This window comes from Carassius carassius, chromosome 1, assembly GCF_963082965.1.
Source record: "Carassius carassius chromosome 1, fCarCar2.1, whole genome shotgun sequence".
Taxonomy (NCBI): domain Eukaryota; kingdom Metazoa; phylum Chordata; class Actinopteri; order Cypriniformes; family Cyprinidae; genus Carassius; species Carassius carassius.
The window spans coordinates 2,886,982-2,910,251 of NC_081755.1; the positions used below are offsets into that span (position 1 = coordinate 2,886,982).

The following is a 23,270-nucleotide window of genomic DNA, read 5'->3' on the forward strand; positions in this document are numbered from 1 at the left end:
CAGTGCATAAATCCATCATAAAAGCGCTTTATAATGGCAGTGAATGGGTGATGAGATTTGAAGCAGCATACACTGTATAAATCCAACACAAAAGTGCTTTATAATGGCAGTGAATGGGTGCTGAGATTTGAAGCAGCATACACTGTATAAATCCAACACAAAAGTGCTTTTTAATGGCAGTGAATGGGTGCTGAGATTTCAAAGCAGCATACACTGTATAAATCTATCACAAAAGGGCTTTATAATGGCAGTGAACAGGTGCTGAGATTTCAAAGCAGCATACACTGTATAAATACATCACAAAAGTGCTTTGTAATGGCAGTGAATGGGTGCTGAGATTTGAAGCAGCATACACTGTATAAATCCATCACAAAAGTGCTTTATAATGGCAGTGAACAGGTGCTGAGATTTGAAGCAACATACACTGTATAAATCCATCACAAAAGTGCTTTATAATGGCAGTGAACAGGTGCTGAGATTTGAAGCAGCATACACTGTATTAAATACATCACAAAAGTGCTTTGTAATGGCAGTGAATGGGTGCTGAGATTTGAAGCAGCATACACTGTATAAATCCATCACAAACGTGCTTTATAATGGCAGTGAACAGGTGCTGAGATTTCAAAGCAGCATACACTGTATAAATCCATCACAAAAGTGCTTTATAATGGCAGTGAACAGGTGCTGAGATTTGAAGCAACATACACTGTATAAATCCATCATAAAAGTGCTTTATAATGGCAGTGAATGGGTGATGAGATTTGAAGCAGCATACACTGTATAAATCCAACACAAAAGTGCTTTATAATGGCAGTGAATGGGTGCTGAGATTTGAAGCAGCATACACTGTATAAATCCAACACAAAAGTGCTTTTTAATGGCAGTGAATGGGTGCTGAGATTTCAAAGCAGCATACACTGTATAAATCTATCACAAAAGGGCTTTATAATGGCAGTGAACAGGTGCTGAGATTTCAAAGCAGCATACACTGTATAAATACATCACAAAAGTGCTTTGTAATGGCAGTGAATGGGTGCTGAGATTTGAAGCAGCATACACTGTATAAATCCATCACAAAAGTGCTTTATAATGGCAGTGAACAGGTGCTGAGATTTGAAGCAACATACACTGTATAAATCCATCACAAAAGTGCTTTATAATGGCAGTGAACAGGTGCTGAGATTTGAAGCAGCATACACTGTATTAAATACATCACAAAAGTGCTTTGTAATGGCAGTGAATGGGTGCTGAGATTTGAAGCAGCATACACTGTATAAATCCATCACAAACGTGCTTTATAATGGCAGTGAACAGGTGCTGAGATTTCAAAGCAGCATACACTGTATAAATCCATCACAAAAGTGCTTTATAATGGCAGTGAACAGGTGCTGAGATTTGAAGCAACATACACTGTATAAATCCATCATAAAAGTGCTTTATAATGGCAGTGAATGGGTGCTGAGCTTTGAAGCAACATACAGTATATAAATCCATCATAAAATTGCTTTATAATGGCAGTGAACGGGTGCAGAGATTTCGAAACAGCATACAGTGCATAAATCCATCATAAAAGTGCTTTATAATGGCAGTGAATGGGTGCTGAGATTTGCAGCAGCATACACTGTATAAATCCAACACAAAAGTGCTTTATAATGCCAGTGAATGGGTGCTGAGATTTCAAAGCAGCATACACTGTATAAATCCATCACAAAAGTGCTTTATAATGGCAGTGAACAGGTGCTGAGATTTGAAGCAACATACACTGTATAAATCCATCACAAAAGTGCTTTATAATGGCAGTGAATGGGTGCTGAGATTTGAAGCAGCATACACTGTATAAATCCATCATAAAAGCGCTTTATAATGGCAGTGAATGGGTGCTGAGATTTGAAGCAGCATACAGTGCATAAATCCACCATAAAAGCGCTTTATAATGGCAGTGAATGGGTGATGAGATTTGAAGCAGCATACACTGTATAAATCCAACACAAAAGTGCTTTATAATGGCAGTGAATGGGTGCTGAGATTTGAAGCAGCATACACTGTATAAATCCAGCACAAAAGTGCATTTTAATGGCAGTGAATGGGTGCTGAGATTTCAAAGCAGCATACACTGTATAAATCCATCACAAAAGGGCTTTATAATGGCAGTGAACAGGTGCTGAGATTTCAAAGCAGCATACACTGTATAAATACATCACAAAAGTGCTTTGTAATGGCAGTGAATGGGTGCTGAGATTTGAAGCAGCATACACTGTATAAATCCATCACAAAAGTGCTTTATAATGGCAGTGAACAGGTGCTGAGATTTGAAGCAACATACACTGTATAAATCCATCACAAAAGTGCTTTATAATGGCAGTGAACAGGTGCTGAGATTTGAAGCAGCATACACTGTATTAAATACATCACAAAAGTGCTTTGTAATGGCAGTGAATGGGTGCTGAGATTTGAAGCAACATACACTGTATAAATCCATCATAAAAGTGCTTTATAATGGCAGTGAATGGGTGCTGAGATTTGAAGCAACATACAGTATATAAATCCATAATAAAAGTGATTTATAATGGCAGTGAACGGGTGCAGAGATTTCGAAACAGCATACAGTGAATAAATCCATCACAAAAGTGCTTTAGAATGGCTGTGAACAGGTGCTGAGATTTCAAAGCAGCATACACTGTATTAATCCATCATAAATGTGCTTTATAATGGCAGTGAATGGGTGCTGAGATTTCAAAGCAGCATACAGTGCATAAATCCATCATAAAGTGCTTTATAATGGCAGTGAATGGGTGCTGAGATTTGAAGCAGCATACACTGTATAAATCCATCACAAAAGTGCTTTATAATGGCAGTGAACAGGTGCTGAGATTTCAAAGCAGCATACACTGTATAATACACTGTATAAATCCATTATAAAAGTGCTTTATAATGGCAGTGAACAGGTGCTGTGATTTCAAGGCAGCATACACTGTATAAATCCAACACAAAAGTGCTTTATAATGGCAGTGAATGGATGCTGAGGTTTGAAGCAACATACACTTTATAAATCCATCATAAATGTGCTTTATAATGGCAGTGCATGGGTGCTGAGATTTCAAAGCAGCATACAGTGCATAAATCCATCATAAAAGTGCTTTATAATGGCAGTGAACAGGTGCTGAGATTTGAAGCAACATACAGTATATAAATCCATCATAAAAGTGCTTTATAATGGCAGTGAACAGGTGCTGAGATTTGAAGCAACATACACTGTATAAATCCATCACAAAAGTGCTTTATAATGGCAGTGAACAGGTGCTGAGATTTGAAGCAGCATACACTGTATTAAATACATCACAAAAGTGCTTTGTAATGGCAGTGAATGGGTGCTGAGATTTGAAGCAGCATACACTGTATAAATCCATCACAAACGTGCTTTATAATGGCAGTGAACAGGTGCTGAGATTTGAAGCAACATACACTGTATAAATCCATCATAAAAGTGCTTTATAATGGCAGTGAATGGGTGCTGAGATTTGAAGCAACATACAGTATATAAATCCATCACAAAAGTGCTTTATAATGGCAGTGAACAGGTGCTGAGATTTGAAGCAACATACACTGTATAAATCCATCATAAAAGTGCTTTATAATGGCAGTGAACAGGTGCTGAGATTTGAAGCAACATACACTGTATAAATCCATCACAAAAGTGCTTTATAATGGCAGTGAATGGGTGCTGAGATTTGAAGCAGCATACACTGTATAAATCCATCACAAACGTGCTTTATAATGGCAGTGAATGGGTGCTGAGATTTGAAGCAGCATACACTGTATAAATCCATCACAAAAGTGCTTTATAATGGCAGTGAATGGGTGCTGAGATTTGAAGCAGCATACACTGTATAAATCCATCATAAAAGTGCTTTATAATGGCAGTGAACGGGTACAGAGATTTCGAAACAGCATACAGTGAATAAATCCAATACAAAAGTGCCTTATAATGGCAGTGAATGGGTGCTGAGATTTGAAGCAGCATACAGTGCATAAATCCATCATAAAAGCGCTTTATAATGGCAGTGAATGGGTGATGAGATTTGAAGCAGCATACACTGTATAAATCCAACACAAAAGTGCTTTATAATGGCAGTGAATGGGTGCTGAGATTTGAAGCAGCATACACTGTATAAATCCAACACAAAAGTGCTTTTTAATGGCAGTGAATGGGTGCTGAGATTTCAAAGCAGCATACACTGTATAAATCTATCACAAAAGGGCTTTATAATGGCAGTGAACAGGTGCTGAGATTTCAAAGCAGCATACACTGTATAAATACATCACAAAAGTGCTTTGTAATGGCAGTGAATGGGTGCTGAGATTTGAAGCAGCATACACTGTATAAATCCATCACAAAAGTGCTTTATAATGGCAGTGAACAGGTGCTGAGATTTGAAGCAACATACACTGTATAAATCCATCACAAAAGTGCTTTATAATGGCAGTGAACAGGTGCTGAGATTTGAAGCAGCATACACTGTATTAAATACATCACAAAAGTGCTTTGTAATGGCAGTGAATGGGTGCTGAGATTTGAAGCAGCATACACTGTATAAATCCATCACAAACGTGCTTTATAATGGCAGTGAACAGGTGCTGAGATTTCAAAGCAGCATACACTGTATAAATCCATCACAAAAGTGCTTTATAATGGCAGTGAACAGGTGCTGAGATTTGAAGCAACATACACTGTATAAATCCATCATAAAAGTGCTTTATAATGGCAGTGAATGGGTGATGAGATTTGAAGCAGCATACACTGTATAAATCCAACACAAAAGTGCTTTATAATGGCAGTGAATGGGTGCTGAGATTTGAAGCAGCATACACTGTATAAATCCAACACAAAAGTGCTTTTTAATGGCAGTGAATGGGTGCTGAGATTTCAAAGCAGCATACACTGTATAAATCTATCACAAAAGGGCTTTATAATGGCAGTGAACAGGTGCTGAGATTTCAAAGCAGCATACACTGTATAAATACATCACAAAAGTGCTTTGTAATGGCAGTGAATGGGTGCTGAGATTTGAAGCAGCATACACTGTATAAATCCATCACAAAAGTGCTTTATAATGGCAGTGAACAGGTGCTGAGATTTGAAGCAACATACACTGTATAAATCCATCACAAAAGTGCTTTATAATGGCAGTGAACAGGTGCTGAGATTTGAAGCAGCATACACTGTATTAAATACATCACAAAAGTGCTTTGTAATGGCAGTGAATGGGTGCTGAGATTTGAAGCAGCATACACTGTATAAATCCATCACAAACGTGCTTTATAATGGCAGTGAACAGGTGCTGAGATTTCAAAGCAGCATACACTGTATAAATCCATCACAAAAGTGCTTTATAATGGCAGTGAACAGGTGCTGAGATTTGAAGCAACATACACTGTATAAATCCATCATAAAAGTGCTTTATAATGGCAGTGAATGGGTGCTGAGCTTTGAAGCAACATACAGTATATAAATCCATCATAAAATTGCTTTATAATGGCAGTGAACGGGTGCAGAGATTTCGAAACAGCATACAGTGCATAAATCCATCATAAAAGTGCTTTATAATGGCAGTGAATGGGTGCTGAGATTTGCAGCAGCATACACTGTATAAATCCAACACAAAAGTGCTTTATAATGCCAGTGAATGGGTGCTGAGATTTCAAAGCAGCATACACTGTATAAATCCATCACAAAAGTGCTTTATAATGGCAGTGAACAGGTGCTGAGATTTGAAGCAACATACACTGTATAAATCCATCACAAAAGTGCTTTATAATGGCAGTGAATGGGTGCTGAGATTTGAAGCAGCATACACTGTATAAATCCATCATAAAAGCGCTTTATAATGGCAGTGAATGGGTGCTGAGATTTGAAGCAGCATACAGTGCATAAATCCACCATAAAAGCGCTTTATAATGGCAGTGAATGGGTGATGAGATTTGAAGCAGCATACACTGTATAAATCCAACACAAAAGTGCTTTATAATGGCAGTGAATGGGTGCTGAGATTTGAAGCAGCATACACTGTATAAATCCAGCACAAAAGTGCATTTTAATGGCAGTGAATGGGTGCTGAGATTTCAAAGCAGCATACACTGTATAAATCCATCACAAAAGGGCTTTATAATGGCAGTGAACAGGTGCTGAGATTTCAAAGCAGCATACACTGTATAAATCCATCACAAAAGGGCTTTATAATGGCAGTGAACAGGTGCTGAGATTTCAAAGCAGCATACACTGTATAAATACATCACAAAAGTGCTTTGTAATGGCAGTGAATGGGTGCTGAGATTTGAAGCAGCATACACTGTATAAATCCATCACAAAAGTGCTTTATAATGGCAGTGAACAGGTGCTGAGATTTGAAGCAACATACACTGTATAAATCCATCACAAAAGTGCTTTATAATGGCAGTGAACAGGTGCTGAGATTTGAAGCAGCATACACTGTATTAAATACATCACAAAAGTGCTTTGTAATGGCAGTGAATGGGTGCTGAGATTTGAAGCAACATACACTGTATAAATCCATCATAAAAGTGCTTTATAATGGCAGTGAATGGGTGCTGAGATTTGAAGCAACATACAGTATATAAATCCATAATAAAAGTGATTTATAATGGCAGTGAACGGGTGCAGAGATTTCGAAACAGCATACAGTGAATAAATCCATCACAAAAGTGCTTTAGAATGGCTGTGAACAGGTGCTGAGATTTCAAAGCAGCATACACTGTATTAATCCATCATAAATGTGCTTTATAATGGCAGTGAATGGGTGCTGAGATTTCAAAGCAGCATACAGTGCATAAATCCATCATAAAGTGCTTTATAATGGCAGTGAATGGGTGCTGAGATTTGAAGCAGCATACACTGTATAAATCCATCACAAAAGTGCTTTATAATGGCAGTGAACAGGTGCTGAGATTTCAAAGCAGCATACACTGTATAATACACTGTATAAATCCATTATAAAAGTGCTTTATAATGGCAGTGAACAGGTGCTGTGATTTCAAGGCAGCATACACTGTATAAATCCAACACAAAAGTGCTTTATAATGGCAGTGAATGGATGCTGAGGTTTGAAGCAACATACACTTTATAAATCCATCATAAATGTGCTTTATAATGGCAGTGCATGGGTGCTGAGATTTCAAAGCAGCATACAGTGCATAAATCCATCATAAAAGTGCTTTATAATGGCAGTGAACAGGTGCTGAGATTTGAAGCAACATACAGTATATAAATCCATCATAAAAGTGCTTTATAATGGCAGTGAACGGGTGCAGAGATTTCGAAACAGCATACAGTGAATAAATCCATCACAAAAGTGCTTTAGAATGGCAGTGAACAGGTGCTGAGATTTCAAAGCAGCATACACTGTATAAATCCATCACAAAAGTGCTTTATAATGGCAGTGAACAGGTGCTGAGATTTGAAGCAACATACACTGTATAAATCCATCATAAAAGTGCTTTATAATGGCAGTGAATGGGTGCTGAGATTTGAAGCAACATACAGTATATAAATCCATAATAAAAGTGATTTATAATGGCAGTGAACGGGTGCAGAGATTTCGAAACAGCATACAGTGAATAAATCCATCACAAAAGTGCTTTAGAATGGCTGTGAACAGGTGCTGAGATTTCAAAGCAGCATACACTGTATTAATCCATCATAAATGTGCTTTATAATGGCAGTGAATGGGTGCTGAGATTTCAAAGCAGCATACAGTGCATAAATCCATCATAAAGTGCTTTATAATGGCAGTGAATGGGTGCTGAGATTTGAAGCAGCATACACTGTATAAATCCATCACAAAAGTGCTTTATAATGGCAGTGAACAGGTGCTGAGATTTCAAAGCAGCATACACTGTATAAATCCATCACAAAAGTGCTTTGTAATGGCAGTGAATGGGTGCTGAGATTTGAAGCAGCATACACTGTATAAATCCAACACAAAAGTGCTTTTTAATGGCAGTGAATGGGTGCTGAGATTTGAAGCAGCATACACTGTATAAATCCAACACAAAAGTGCTTTTTAATTGCAGTGAACAGGTGCTGAGATTTCAAAGCAGCATACACTGTATAAATCCATCACAAAAGTGCTTTATAATGGCAGTGAACAGGTGCTGAGATTTGAAGCAACATACACTGTATAAATCCATCACAAAAGTGCTTTATAATGGCAGTGAATGGGTGCTGAGATTTGAAGCAACATACACTGTATAAATCCATCATAAAAGTGCTTTATAATGGCAGTGAATGGGTGCTGAGATTTGAAGCAACATACAGTATATAAATCCATAATAAAAGTGATTTATAATGGCAGTGAACGGGTGCAGAGATTTCGAAACAGCATACAGTGAATAAATCCATCACAAAAGTGCTTTAGAATGGCTGTGAACAGGTGCTGAGATTTCAAAGCAGCATACACTGTATTAATCCATCATAAATGTGCTTTATAATGGCAGTGAATGGGTGCTGAGATTTCAAAGCAGCATACAGTGCATAAATCCATCATAAAGTGCTTTATAATGGCAGTGAATGGGTGCTGAGATTTGAAGCAGCATACACTGTATAAATCCATCACAAAAGTGCTTTATAATGGCAGTGAACAGGTGCTGAGATTTCAAAGCAGCATACACTGTATAAATCCATCACAAAAGTGCTTTGTAATGGCAGTGAATGGGTGCTGAGATTTGAAGCAGCATACACTGTATAAATCCAACACAAAAGTGCTTTTTAATGGCAGTGAATGGGTGCTGAGATTTGAAGCAGCATACACTGTATAAATCCAACACAAAAGTGCTTTTTAATTGCAGTGAACAGGTGCTGAGATTTCAAAGCAGCATACACTGTATAAATCCATCACAAAAGTGCTTTATAATGGCAGTGAACAGGTGCTGAGATTTGAAGCAACATACACTGTATAAATCCATCACAAAAGTGCTTTATAATGGCAGTGAATGGGTGCTGAGATTTCAAAGCAGCATACACTGTATAAATACATCACAAAAGTGCTTTGTAATGGCAGTGAATGGGTGCTGAGATTTGAAGCAGCATACACTGTATAAATCCATCACAAAAGTGGGCTTTTGATGGCGTTTCTCATCCCAGCATGTTACGCACGGGGAGCATTTGTACTCCTGCAAACCCTCGAACAAACAATGGTAGACATCGTGCCCCACAGATTGTGCCAACTCAACCGTCCTCCCGAAAGTCAAAGGATGGTTGAAGGCTTTTCTTTCTGACAGCTCTTTGCAAAACTGCTGCTTGGTCCTGGACCCAAATAGTGTCTGGTCTTTGAGTGCTTGCGTACTTATTCTGTCATTCCTTTTGTCTGCTAGGAGCACCTTAAGAAGGTCCTCACCCACCACTGCCGGGGGCCCCTGCAAAGACTGTGGGGCGTTTCATGTCTTCGGGTGATAACGACTAGAGGTGCAGTGCGAACACTTCAAGAATCTAGTTAATCACTTGTGCAGCGTTCGCTCTTTTTGCCGTCTCGGTGTTAAACACTGGATGTGGGTGTGCAATGTCTGCGGTGATAACACAGATGTTGAGCAAGAAGCCCCTGTCAGCAAAGGCAAGGTGTGGCCGAAGGAGAAGAAATTTTCTATGCCACCGGGATGGTTTTTACGGTAATCCTGAAAGATATTACAGAATGTCATTCCATCTGACAGTAACACGGGCAATTAATTCATTCAACCCATGTTTGTGTATTAGATCACACAATTCAGTTTTTCTTTCTTTCTTTCTTTCTTTATGCTCCAGTCAAGGGTAAAAACAAGTATTTTCTTACTTTATTGGACATGTTTATATACAATTCCAAACTGATTTTATTAATTGTGAATCAAATGTTGTTTTTTTCGAGCACTAATTGTTTGTTAAGCTCCAATTATGGGTATCAGGACATTAGCATATGCACACAAAGGGCAGCAATGTAATTCATTTTTAAAAAATCATTACCATTACCCAGGAAATTACATTTTCATGGGGAAAAAACTGATTCACCACAAAAAGAGAAAGAAGAAGAAAGTCTAATTATATTCTTTAAATGAGTACCTGCCATTTTTCTATCGATGACTATCAGCATCCATTTATCCTTCTGCTTGTTTCTAGGTTTGAGGATTACCGACGTCACCCCGTGGCAATTTTAGGTTACTGTACTCTGTTTTCCCCCGAATAGAATCTGCACCCAGGAGCTGTCCTGGGACAGTGCAACAGGTGTAACGTGCCCAACCCCCTTCCCAGCACCAAACTCTTTCATTTTAAACGAAAAGATATTTTTTTTTGTTCTTTTATTTATTTATGGCTATCATTATTATTTTTTTGATCATTTGTTTGTTTCATTTATTTTTATTTGTTCGTAAACAACATAATTAAACTCCAGTGGCGGGTAATGTTTTTTAATTATCCATTATGTATTTTAACCCTTGGGTCTCTTTTGGTAAGTAAATCTACTAAACGAGTAAAACCCAAATCACTTTAGTTTGTAGTTAAAGCAGAAGAGGTCTTGTTGAAATTACAGTGCTCATATTTACACCTTTACACCATAAGAGGGCAGTATACACCAAAATATGATACTCTTCTCTACAGTAGCTTGTGTCCTGCATGTAAACATATAGTAGTCCAGACTGAGGGAAATGGACCAGGACAGATTACAGTGTTAACTTTTCTTGACATGGTTAAGAATTCTGAACAAAACACTCTCTTTGTCTATGATTTAACGGTTGAGCAATTTAAATCCGATAATAATAATAATGTTTAAAGTGTCTGATGTTTACGAAGAGTTTGTGAATCCTGAGGAGAGTTTTAGGGAAGGTCTGTTTTACCACAGAATTGAATTTTGTTTGCATTAATGACACATAATGTTTCTGTTTGACACTGTAAAGCTGACTTGACACAATCCGTGTTGGATAAAGCTCTATAGAAATAAAGGAGAGTTACCAGTTTTCCTCTCCAGTCTGTGTCATGTTAATAACTGATGTTCTCCGATGCAGCTGAAGGAGAGTGGTTTTGTGGCACTGCTGGTTATCTGTGTGCTGCCGGAAGGGATGTGATACACACTCACTCAGAGCTGTGTGTGTCTGGAGGACACGCTGATAAACTGCTCCGATAACTCACAACCTCCACGGTGATAACACTCCTGAACCCAGCGGCCTGAAGAGAGAAGGCTTCACTAATTACATTTGGTCATTTAGCAGACGCTTTTACAACAGAAGCAATCAAAGTCAACAAGAGAGAAATGAGAACCAAGTGCAAGGAGAAGTCTCTGCACACAACAAAGAGTTTCTGCACACGTTTTGAAGCATTAACTACAAAAAAAGTTATATATATATATACGTGTTACTCTGATGGATCGCTCTCCTCGTGGATTCAGATGAACATCCAGGAACCAGAGCTGGACCCACAGTCTGACTAAATCAACATCACAAGTGAATCATGTGACCAAATCATGCTTTATCTGTCAACATCAACCAGAATCTGGAGAGAAACGTGTGAACAGCTTTGTGGTTGAACACAATGTGTGTAACCTTGTTCTGTATCATGCACACATTGAGAAACACTGACAGGGATGGATGAAGGCAGAGCGGAGGGGAGGAACTGCTGAGAAACACTTCTCTGCTTCAGTGTCAAGGCTACACAACAGAGGCAGATATAACCGGACACACACACACACACACACACACACACACACTGCGCAGACAACCAGCACTCGTAAACATTCGTCAGTCAGAATTAAGAGAATTAACAGAGATAAACTTTGCAAAATTGTACTTAAGTAAACTTGGATTACATTCTGTTTTGCAACCATTTTTGTCGTGAAAATGAACGTTTTCCACATTATATTTAGTAAGTAAAGTTGGATTACATTCGATTGTCAATTCATGTTTATTTGTGTAGCAATTTTCTGTAAAGCTGTTTTGCAACGATTTTTGTTGAAAATGTGAAAATCAAAGTTTCGACATATTTAGGAGTATCTTATCAGTGGTGACTACGTCAAGGTGAATCATACTGACAAGAATGCAGAATATTCTATAGAAAAGTACAATGAAGTATTGTACGTAAACTTGGCTTGTTGTCGTTTTCACTGTTTTAATAGAGTAGCTTATTAAACATTTTTTCTCACACATATTGGCTCCAACATCCAGTTCTCCAGTTTGTGTTTTACATACAATTTTAGAAACTTAAATGCTCAGGTTTAAGAAATAACTTTTTCAAGCAAAGTAAACGTATGCAAGTATGTTTATGTAGTAAGTATAGAAATATCAATGCATTTTTAGTGTACTTGTTTGTATAGTTCTTTTTACTTATACTTTTAGTTTATAATTCGTTTTTATACTGCAAGAATACTTCTAAGTTTTCTTTAAGTGAACAACATAGAGTACTTAGTTCATGTTCAGTAAAAATATCCTTAAGCCAATAGCATTTACATCTCGCATGAAATATTCATATTATTCAATGTTTGAACAGTAAATTCATGAACAGTATACAACTGCTACAATAATATTAGTATACTATCGCATAAAGTATATTCGGAAAATATTTTCTCACATAAACTAGTTAACAATAAAATATATTTTTAGTTATTTTAAAATAACTTAAAGTATGCTTATTTTATTGATTTAATTGTTCTTTAATGTCAGGCTGCTGTTACTAAGGACTAACGCTGAGATTGTGTTTCGTTCTAATAGAAGTGGATCAGCCTGAGAACATTCAGTGAACTCTAATCGAATCAAAGCCGTGTGTGTAATACAGCTGAAGGCCTGATGAGAGCGCTCTAGCTCCGCTGCTGAGAGCGAATACAGCCGGAGGAGCTCATCTAGACTGAGTCATGCTATGTCAGAATAGAGTCAAGGGTTATCAAGAGCCAGAGATCACGGTGTTTCTGTGATGGATAAATCTGTTCAGCAAACTGAACTAAAAACATCTGTTATTAAAGTAACTTCGCTTTAGTCAATGCACCTTTCTGAGACACACATCTGCACTTCACCTTCAGACTGTACTTCTCAAGAAACTGAGAGTAAAGAGAGTCGTGTCTCTAGTTTCAGACATGCATTTGTAAAAAAATATATATATATTATTATTGCTTGTTCATTTTGACAATTATTATCAATAAGTTTGAGGTTCAAGATTCAAGATCTTAATTATCATATGTACTAGATACAATGAAATCCATCTCCTCACGCGAAAGACAGGGTAGAACAATAAATTACAAAGTCAATAAATATAAATAATATACAAGAAATTACAAGACAGTAAATATAAAACAATATGCAAAAGGACAAAACTAGGAAGAATAGCAAAAGTAATAGACAATGGCAAAAGTATATTTACTTTATGAATAAGAAACTGTATGCAATCGTCTTGACAGTGTAATGATGCAATGTTATTAACGAAAAAGTGATACTGAAGAGCAGCAAACAAAGGCTTCCTTCTTCTGAACCTGGTTTTGGGTTAATGTGAAGTTATAAATGTACAGTTTATAAACTGGATAGTTCTGTTCATGCAAGATGATTGATTTTAAGCCCTGTCACCGTACTCTTTTAGCTGTGGACTCTGCTGTTTTAGTCCTTCTGGATTTAACTGCAGTCTTTGATTTAGACTAGTTCTTTTATCTAGACTAGAACAGTGTGCCAGCATTAAAGGCATATCCCTTAAATAGGTTTCAGTCATATTTGATAGAAGTTTGTCTGTTCACCTTGGTGAATTTTCTTCATCTGCTCCCCCTCTTTTTTTGTGGCGTCCCCCAAGGGTCAGTATTAGGCCCTACAGTATGTTGTTTTCGCTGTTTATGCAGCCCCTGGGTTATATTATTTTGAAAACACAATATTTCCTTCCACTGTTATACGGATGATGTACAAATTTATTTGCCTTTCAAAACAAATGACAAAGCTTGATTTCTATCATGACTTAATCGTCTGAGAAATTTAAAAATATGGCTGGATCAGAACTTTCTTTGTCTTAATGAAAACAAGAGTGAGATTGTTGTGTTTGGTCGTCCTGGGGATTTAAGTGCTTGTGTAGATGCACTTGGTAATTTAAGTTTGTATATTCTTCCATTTACCAAGAATCTCAGTGTGGTTTTTCACAGTGCATTTAAATTTTAAAAACACATTAGTTCTGTTGTAAAAGCCAGTTTCTTTCAGTTGAGACTGTTGGCTAAAGTCAAGCCCTACCTGCTGCGTAAGGAGTTTGAAAGTGTTATTCATGCTTTTATAACATCTAGACTAGACTACTGTGACTCTTTATATGTTGGTTTGGATCAGTCATCTCTTCAACGCTTACGGTTAGTCCACAATGCAGCACATCAGCTTTTAACTGGGACTAAAAAGTATGAGCACATTACCCCAGTCTTAGCTACACTACACTGGCTTCCTGTCCACTTAAGGATTGAGTTCAAGATTTTATTGTTTTTTTTGTTTTTTTTATTTTAAAAGAAACCACGTGACAACAGTGTCGTGGACAAATGCAGAAGTAGCTTCACGACACACTTCAACTAGAAAGAGATCTGTGTTTTACTCGACAGGTGAGTTGTTTTGATCCGTATCTTTACAGAAAACGTATGCTATTATAACGATCAACAAGATTAGTATTATGGGGCATACACGCCAAACGCGGGGCATTGCGTCTCTAGACCCGCAAGACGATGCGTCTGATCCATAGTCTGATCGCGTCTTTGCATTGACTTTGTATCTAATCTACTCACGCAAATCGTTGAACTCACGTTAAATCCATGATTTATCTTGCCGTCTGATTGATGGCCGTCAGCTATTTGGTAGAAGACAATAAATCCCATCATCCCACGCTCCTTCTTAGCTTCATCAAACCACGTGATTGTTATTGTTTTGGTAGTGCGCCCTCTAGTGGCAGGTTCTACAACCTGTACCTTTAAGACACACCTGTATTACTTGGCTTTTATTTCGAGCTGAGACATTGTGATGTTTTCCCTAGATTTGTCTGGTTTGTGTGCGAGTTTTTCTGGACATTGTTAAGCACTTTGGCCAACCTTTGGTTGTTTTTAAATGTGTGATATAAATAAATTTGAACTGAACTGAAATCACAGCTCCCATTGAGATATCCATGTGTAAGGGACTAGGTCTAGCAGAATGATAGAATTTCGAGGATGTAATGATAACACAATTTTGAAGTGTTATGTTCATCCTCTTTACTCTATTGGTGCTTCAGTGCTTCATTAGGCAGTATTACCCACCCAACAGGCTTTTGCTTTGAGTCTTTTATAAACATTTTGAGAGTTCTCAACAGTAGTGGAGTATAAAAGTGCTGGTTTTCTCAAAGGTGGAAGAAGCTTGGCTGCTTTTAAAGCAGCAGTGGAGAGGAGCTGAGGTGCCATTAGTGGCTCGCACACAGCTGGAAGCCATTCCAGAAACATACTGCGCTGGACGTCAGCTCAAACCACATGTTTTCACTGGGTTTTCACACTGTTCCTCGCAATTGACTTGCAATGAGGAAAACGCAGCCCTTATATTGCATCTGGCTTACAAGGAGAATGACTAAAAGTCATTATGGAGATGATAAAGGAGCGCGCTGTCCTAGATGAACCTGCTGTTTTATACAGAATTGATTGTGGATTTGCTAAGTTAGTGAGCGATACAAACTCAATTAACAAAGGCATTCGCTCAGAAAGCCAAGTGTAGCGCATTATCAGTGACGCCATGCTCTTTACCTGCTGAGGTGCATTTAAAGTCATTGTAAAACCACATCAGTGCATTTTTACAACACGGACTGTGGTTTTTAATCACAGCTATTAGATATTTAATTTGCTACGTCTAATCAGTCAGGGTGAAATTGCAATGTTAGATTGAAGTCGTATGTAGTTCAAACCTCGAGCAGGGCCAGTTCAGATGGAGCGATACCAAACACACCGAGTTCCTTCAAATTTAGCAGCCGCAATGTTTTCCATTATCCACCATAAAGTGGCTGCTTCTCTGTTTGCGTTTTCTTTAATAAAATTGCCCGTGAAGCACATTAATGGTGTGTGGCCGACCACATATCGCTTTGAGAGGTGTGCTGTGTGCTAATAAAGTCAATGTATTTCAGCAAGCCAGTTTGATAGGTGAAGCATTTGAGAAAGAGCGTTATCTGAAATGAATGCATTTAGGGTGATTGAAGTGTAAGATTACAGTTACTCATTATTGTTTGCTGACCATGGTGACTTTCATTAGAGCGGTTGAGTTTTTCCCTGTGCGTATCCCGTATCAGGAATTACTGCTGTGTACAATCCCCTCTCATAAACTCAGATTACTGCTTCTCAGCTATTTTATTACAAGTTCCCTTGAAACATAGCTGACATTTTTAGTTCAGTTGTTTCAAGAAATAATTTTTGGTAACACTTTTAGGGAGCAACTCTCATTATTAAATAGTTGCTTATTAGCATGCCTGTTATGTAGCATGCCCATATTTTATAATACCTAAACTACCTCACTGGCTATTAATAAGCAGCGAATTAACTCTGAAGTACACTAGGGATAGTCAATAACCCAGAATATGAGCAATAGCCTCAGTATTCATTGAGCAAGCATAAACCTGACTAATTAAATCACAGCGATTCCAGACATTTGCGTTCAGTTAGTGAGATCAGACATCTGTTTAGTGTGGCTGTTGTTAATTAGCACACATTATTTTGCTCATTCTAAACACCCACAGCTCTGACCTGGCTGACATGGGCCGTACGTCATCGCTGTTTGTATGGAGTCAAACTAACTGCATGAGATCTCCTGCACTGCCAGAGCTCCCTTCATAGAGCTGTACATTTACAGATCATACAATCCCGCTGTAGCTATAAAATGTGCACTTCTGTTTCAGAGCTGACATTATTTCCATTTTTTTTTTGTTTTTGCTTGTAAGTGAAGAACATTACCGAGAAACATTAGGATGAAATACTGTAAGAGAAGCAGTTTCTCATTCAGTGATGGAGTGAAGATTCCAAATGCGTCAGCTTGCACTATATCATTGCAATACTTTTTGGTTTTTACTCATTTAATCAGAAAAATGTTTAGCCTGAACAATACATTCTCATGAAATCTCTTTAAAGTAAAGTTGTGATGAAACGGAGATGTTGACATGGCATTCAAAAACGAACGCAGACGAACACAAGCTTGCAGCGGATTGTGAAGAGACAAGTTTTATTTAATAATCGGCCATACGAGAGTATATGATACTTTGGGACTGAGGTGGGCATAAATTATTTCTTGAAGTAACCTCTTCAAATTAAATCAAAAAATATTTTTGAGGTCATGCCATGAAATATCCTCATAATACTTTATAGTAAGCATTTTATGTAAAGCAGTGGACAGCAAACAGGTAGCAGGTTAAACAAAACCCCTAACAGAAGCCTTATTGAAAGACAGAAGCCATGAATTACAAATGGCAAACAAACACTCATAACATTTGTTCCTAAGCTTCCGCATTTATGACACATTTTACAAGGAATTAATGACAACAAGCCATTGAGTTATAGACAATTAGCGTGAACAGAGCACGGAGCAATTAGCAGCCCATAGCGCAGCGCTGTCAGCGTTACGAGGTGAGTGACAGAAAACAGCATGCAGCGCTGAGGGCAGGTGCAGTCAGTCCACAGCAAATCTAACGCCACAGAAACAGAATCACCATGTTTACAGTAATAAACTCTCATTGCACACTGGACCATCACACTTTTAGCTCAAATATGCTCAAATGCATCTGAGAAAATCTTGATGTATTAATTGAACAACTGATGTTATACTAAATTGTTTAGCTCTCTGTACAGCATTACATGTGACCTTAAATGACCGTAGACTCCGACCTCTGTCTCTAAATGACCTTACTGGAATAGTTGGCGAGTGGAAATGCAAACCATTCTTAGGTCAGAGCATTTATCAGTTAATATGTTGCAGTTACAGTATTTTCACTATTATTATCATCATTATAACATTTGAGCTATCATTTGTTTAAAAAAAAATTCAGAATTGCGAGAAAAAAAAGAAAAAAAAAACAGAAAACATTCATGAACTCATCAACTCGAAAAAAAGTCAAAATTGTAAGTTTACATCTTACAATTCTGAGGAAAAAGTCAGAATTGTGAGATATAAATATAAAAAATCTAAGAATTTAAAAAAATTAAATAAATGCAGAATTTCAAGAGCTATTGTAAAATTGCAATTGCAAGAAAAAAAATCAGAATTGCGAGAAATTTAAACGTTCACGGTTGCGAGATATAGCCTTGAAAAAAAGTCAAAATTGTAAGTTTACATCTAACAATTCTGAAAAAAGTCAGATTTGCGAGATAAAAAGTTGCAATTACTTTTTTTAAACTTAATTCAGTGTTGGAAATGGGCTTCCATACTTTTAGCACCATTTTACATTTTGTTGGAATTTTGCATTGCTTTCGTGCAGTCCTTTGAAAGGTAATTAAGTCTAATTTCTAAACAAATTTAATAAAAAGTGATGTTTAACGTTTTGCAAAAAAATTGAAAATCTCATAAAGTGCTTTCTTCCTTTTCATCTTGCTAGTTAGAACTAACGTGTGTACAATTAGCAAGGGAGATATATATACACTACAGTACAGTTTTTATAACATGGTTGGGTATCAACTGTATGACTCTCCTGGCAGCCCATGGACAAGTGTTTGCTTTGGCAGTGATTCAGAGGTCTAGGACGGTGGAGTCAGAGAGCTGGCGTGGGAGGAGGGATGTGATAGGGAATGTCTTGAGACATGGGCAGTTTAAAAAAAAAGGAGTTTTCGGAGACTTCCTGGGAGCTGGAGGAAGATCTCAAGGGCTTTCTGTCATGTTTACGGTCCCAAAACACTGATCTACACTAACACGAACTACAATTTTTGTCATGTAATTTGGAATCAGTAATGGACTGCAATTTGTAAGTAATCTACCCAACTCTGCATCACATCCATCCGTCTATCCATTCCCCAAACCGCTCATCCTCTGTAAGGTCACGGGATTGCTGGGGCCATCTAGAGCCACCTGTCAATCACAGGGCTCACACACATTTACATGTACAATCACACCTACAGAAAACGTAGTGTCTCCAATTCAGTCTTTTTAGATAGTGGGGAAACCAGAGCACCCAGAGGAAACCCAAACACATGCACACTCCAAACAGAAAGGCCTCCTTTTGTGAGGAAACAGTGCAACCCACTTATCTCCCGTGCCACCCCTAATCTCTCTCGCATGTGAGGAAAAAATAAAACCACATTTGGGTGAGATATATGTAGACTTGTAGCATTTCTCTTTTAATTCTAGACAGCGGCTTGTCTTGAAGAAAATCTTCACTCGTTTGAATTTGGTACATTACTCCAGACACGTTACTGCAGATATGTTGATACCTCTGCTGATGGGATCCTAGCAGGCACCCCTCTTCCTCTCCAATAATGAATATCCTTTGAGCGGTCTCCATGGACATGGATCACTGTTACTTCCATGGTCTCAAATCACATCCTAATGGTGTCTACCGCCATGCATCTTACAATATTTGGGAGCCAGCTGATGGAAAACATCCTCTTTGGTCTCTTGGCATTTGTGTGCTGTTGCAGAAATGTTTTAACGTTGGGGCAAAACAGGGGCCCAGCAATTCTGCATCCCAGATGATCAACAGATGATTCCTCCTGCTGTTGACCTCTGCTTCCTGTAGAGCAACAGAACGGATATCAAAACCACACACAGGCCGCATGGCAGTTGCCTGTCTGGAAACCAAGCCTTGAGGCCAGATCCTTATTTGGAGACTTCCTCTACTTTCAGGTGGCCTCAGGGTGTCAGAGGCGACTCCCTGCTGAGGTGGCATGTCCAGAAAGGGCTGGGATGAAATTATGCGACAGCTGATGCACCTTCTGACCATTGAAGGAAACACAAAATAACTGAATGTGATTTTAAACGAAGGCAGAAGTAGGCATGAGCATCAAAATGCAACCATGTGACCACTGGGAGGAAGTGAGTGTCCAAGTCCAAAAGAGAGAGAGAAGCCAGATGTGAATGGGAAATGCTCATGGAGATGTCTAGAGGACGCTGCAATGTGGAGTGGGAGCTATACAAACAAATAAAACACTCTGATCTGTGATAATGATATTAGTCTGTCAGTGAGTCAACAAAGACTTCCTAAAGTTACATTCACACACAACTCCTGGCCTCCCAAGCTTGGCATTAAATGTGGCATCGACATAATCCAAACCCATCGTCCTGCGAGCTCAATAGCATTTCGAATTAGATTTCCCTTAGGTCACCAAGAGGTGTCCTCATTTGGGACTTTGCATTCTGTGAAAGCGGATCTCGGGAATATGACGGCGCCTTTGCCACATGTGTTCTCTTAAAGCGAGGCTTCATGAATTAAACATGATGCCTTAATAAAACAAGCTAGGCCACATCCACTGGGTTATCTAGCCCAGCTCTGGATCTTTTCCTGAGTGGGATGCTGTATCATGTTCCTGGAGGCCCTGTTTCCTCATCTCCACCCTCATCTTCGTCTAGACCCGTTCCATCCTACATCCATCCCACAGGGATTGGAGTCCAGATGTGTTTTGCAGCATCTCACGCTTTACTGATCTCCCTCTTGAGGAACCTGATTGTCTGTGGAGGTTGTGTCTTGTCCTTTAATCCAACAAACATGAAAGAGCTGCACTCCTTATGTTTTTAGGAATGAGGGAAGAATAACGAGGCTGATGAAATGACAGCCGTAACTGCACATCGCTTTCGGCATGTTTGGATAACGCTGCAGGGTCTTTGTTTTGACCTCTGTGTCGCGCCTGAGAGGCAGGTCACCGGGGAAGATGAGTTCCTGTGGCTCTTTAGAGGAATGGCAGTTGGGCTGGTATGTCTCATAGCTCTCCTGGGGTCATGTGGATTTGTGTGGGCTCCTGGCCAAGATAAGGTTCGTTGGTGAATGTTTTACAAACATATGGAACAGACAGTAAAACCAGCTTCAGCAGGACTGGTAACAACGCTGGAATGTAAGTTAGAGACCCCAAAAAGAAGTTCAGTTCTCATGCACCAATAAATATTGAATATCATGCAAGTAAGATCAACGCTGACCCAGTGATCTTTCATGTCCATTATGGAGCTCTCATTAGTTTTCTCATCATTCTGAGTTTTTGAAAGCTCTCTATTTCATAAGACTGAGCCCACTGTTTCCAGAAAGTGGCTGAGGCCTGTCATCACGGGCCCCTATAAAGTGAGGTTAGCCACACATGAGGCTGATTACCAGGGATTTCTTGAGTTGTGAGTGAAAAGGAATCATACCCAGGGAGCTTTTAAGGTGTAATTTCACTGCACATGACCTATACTATTTCAAACGCCCTAAATGCCTAAAAACTGCTTCATAAAAGATCTGAGTCAGCTTCACTGGACAGGCTAATGTAAAATGTTGATACTTCAGTGAAGCCTGGATCTATCTACACACAAGCTGGGTTCCCAGAAGACAGCTCAGCTTGCAAGAACAATCACAGAGGTCTGCTGAGCTTTGTGTTGAAAGAAGTTCCCGGATCATGTACGGCAAGCAACAAATACAAGGATTGCAGGATGTAATTAATACTATTCATGTCATGTTAAAGGCTGCATTGATTCTGGCAAGTAGGACCTCTGTAAAGACATTTAACTTGAATTTACGTAAAATCTGCATTTTCAAAGTCACTTTCAGTAGTGAATTACTATTAGACATATTTTGTGTAAAAGTGTAATAATGGGTGTTTCTGACTTTTTACATGATCCCAATAATATATCATAATCATAATATTATGTTGGTTCTGTTGTGGCCTATACTGTAAATATGTACCTTGGTTTACTATGGTTTTACGAGTCATAGATACTAGGAAACCAAATATTAAAGACTGTGTCTCTAAAATATATAGGTTTCTTGTTTAAATCCTTACATTTGTTTACCTGGTAATTGGTGGCATCTGTCTGCAGAGACATTAGCATCTCAAAGGACTGCATCCAGCCACAATGACACTCATTCAGTCAGAGTATCCAAATCTGAAAAGATAAAGAGAGATAAAAATAAAGAACGACAAGAAAATCGAGACATTTTGTCCAGTCAATGGACACCCACGTACCTTCCGGCCTCCTGAGATGAAGAAGAGACAGACAGCGCTGGTTTTCTTTCATAGTGCCTTTTGAAGCCGTCATTCCATCAGTGCATGTACTAGAAGTCAGCAATCAGAGATTTCCTGTACCGTTTCACTGTGGTCTGTTGCTAGATAACAGCGCCTGCACTCCTGGTAAACTTCAGACTGTTTTCAGCACCCTGGAGTTAGTCTGTTTCTGTTAGACCAAGCACTTCCACCCTTGGGCTCTTTATCTTATTCAGAGGGGAAAAGGGGCTCCTGAGATGCTTTGAGCTCTTGTGCCAGATTGGTTTTCCCAGTGAAATCTCTTAAAAATAAAGGTACTTATGTGACCAGGGGCCCGTTCTTCGTACGTCGCTTATTACATCCGAGATCAAATGACACATCCAAGAGGATATCATCGTGCTAATCATGATCCGGCTAATTGGGTTCTTCAAACACACCTGTTGTGTATGATTGGTATCGCTGGATTGAGTTATCTGAGATAATTGCGCGTTCATGTGTTGGCTTAAAAGGGGATATGTATCGATACTCGAAACCATGATCAGCAGTGCAGCGATTGGCTGGTGGCAAGACGGCAATGTAATGACGTCATATAATTTAAAACGACACCTGACGAAAAACTTGACAAATTTCTGGACTTTTATAAGGAAACAGCAAAGCAAACAAAACTACGTAAATGTTATAATAGATACATGAAACAGATAATAGATGCATGTTTTTATTTTTTTAGAATTTTTTTCATGATTCCCAATTATTTATATTCGCAATTTATAATAGTTGTACAGTCTTTACATTTTACATTTCATTTTATATTTGGACAGATTTGTTACGTGACAGCATTAATGAAAGTTTCTTAAGGGTCAATATCATGTTATCTGCATCTCCTGCGCTCCATCAAGCCACTCTTATAATAGCAGTCATCACTCAAAATAATGCACGACTCTATTATCTTTATAGCATGTGTGTAAGACTCTAATACAATTATGAAGTAATAATTTTATGACAAATAAATATTTCAGTGAGTAAAACTGGCTGTGTCTATAGTAGGCTGTTATGGACTACACAGCATTTTTATACTATTTTTAAATAATTTTTTTAATGATTATTATTTTAAATTATTGTCCCTGGATCATTACGATACTCTTGTAATAAAGTAGC

The 23,270-nt window shown here is 38.4% G+C and overlaps 1 long non-coding RNA gene across 1 annotated transcript; it reads right to left on the reverse strand.

Moving 5' to 3' along the window:
• Positions 1 to 17,389: 17,389 nt before the first annotated feature.
• LOC132139801 (uncharacterized) lies at positions 17,390 to 22,367 on the reverse strand. Its single transcript, XR_009433669.1, has 3 exons — positions 22,098 to 22,367; positions 21,925 to 22,017; positions 17,390 to 17,647 (listed from the first exon to the last, which is right to left on the reverse strand). It is a non-coding gene; the product is annotated as an uncharacterized LOC132139801 (long non-coding RNA).
• Between the last annotated feature and the right edge of the window lie 903 nt (positions 22,368 to 23,270).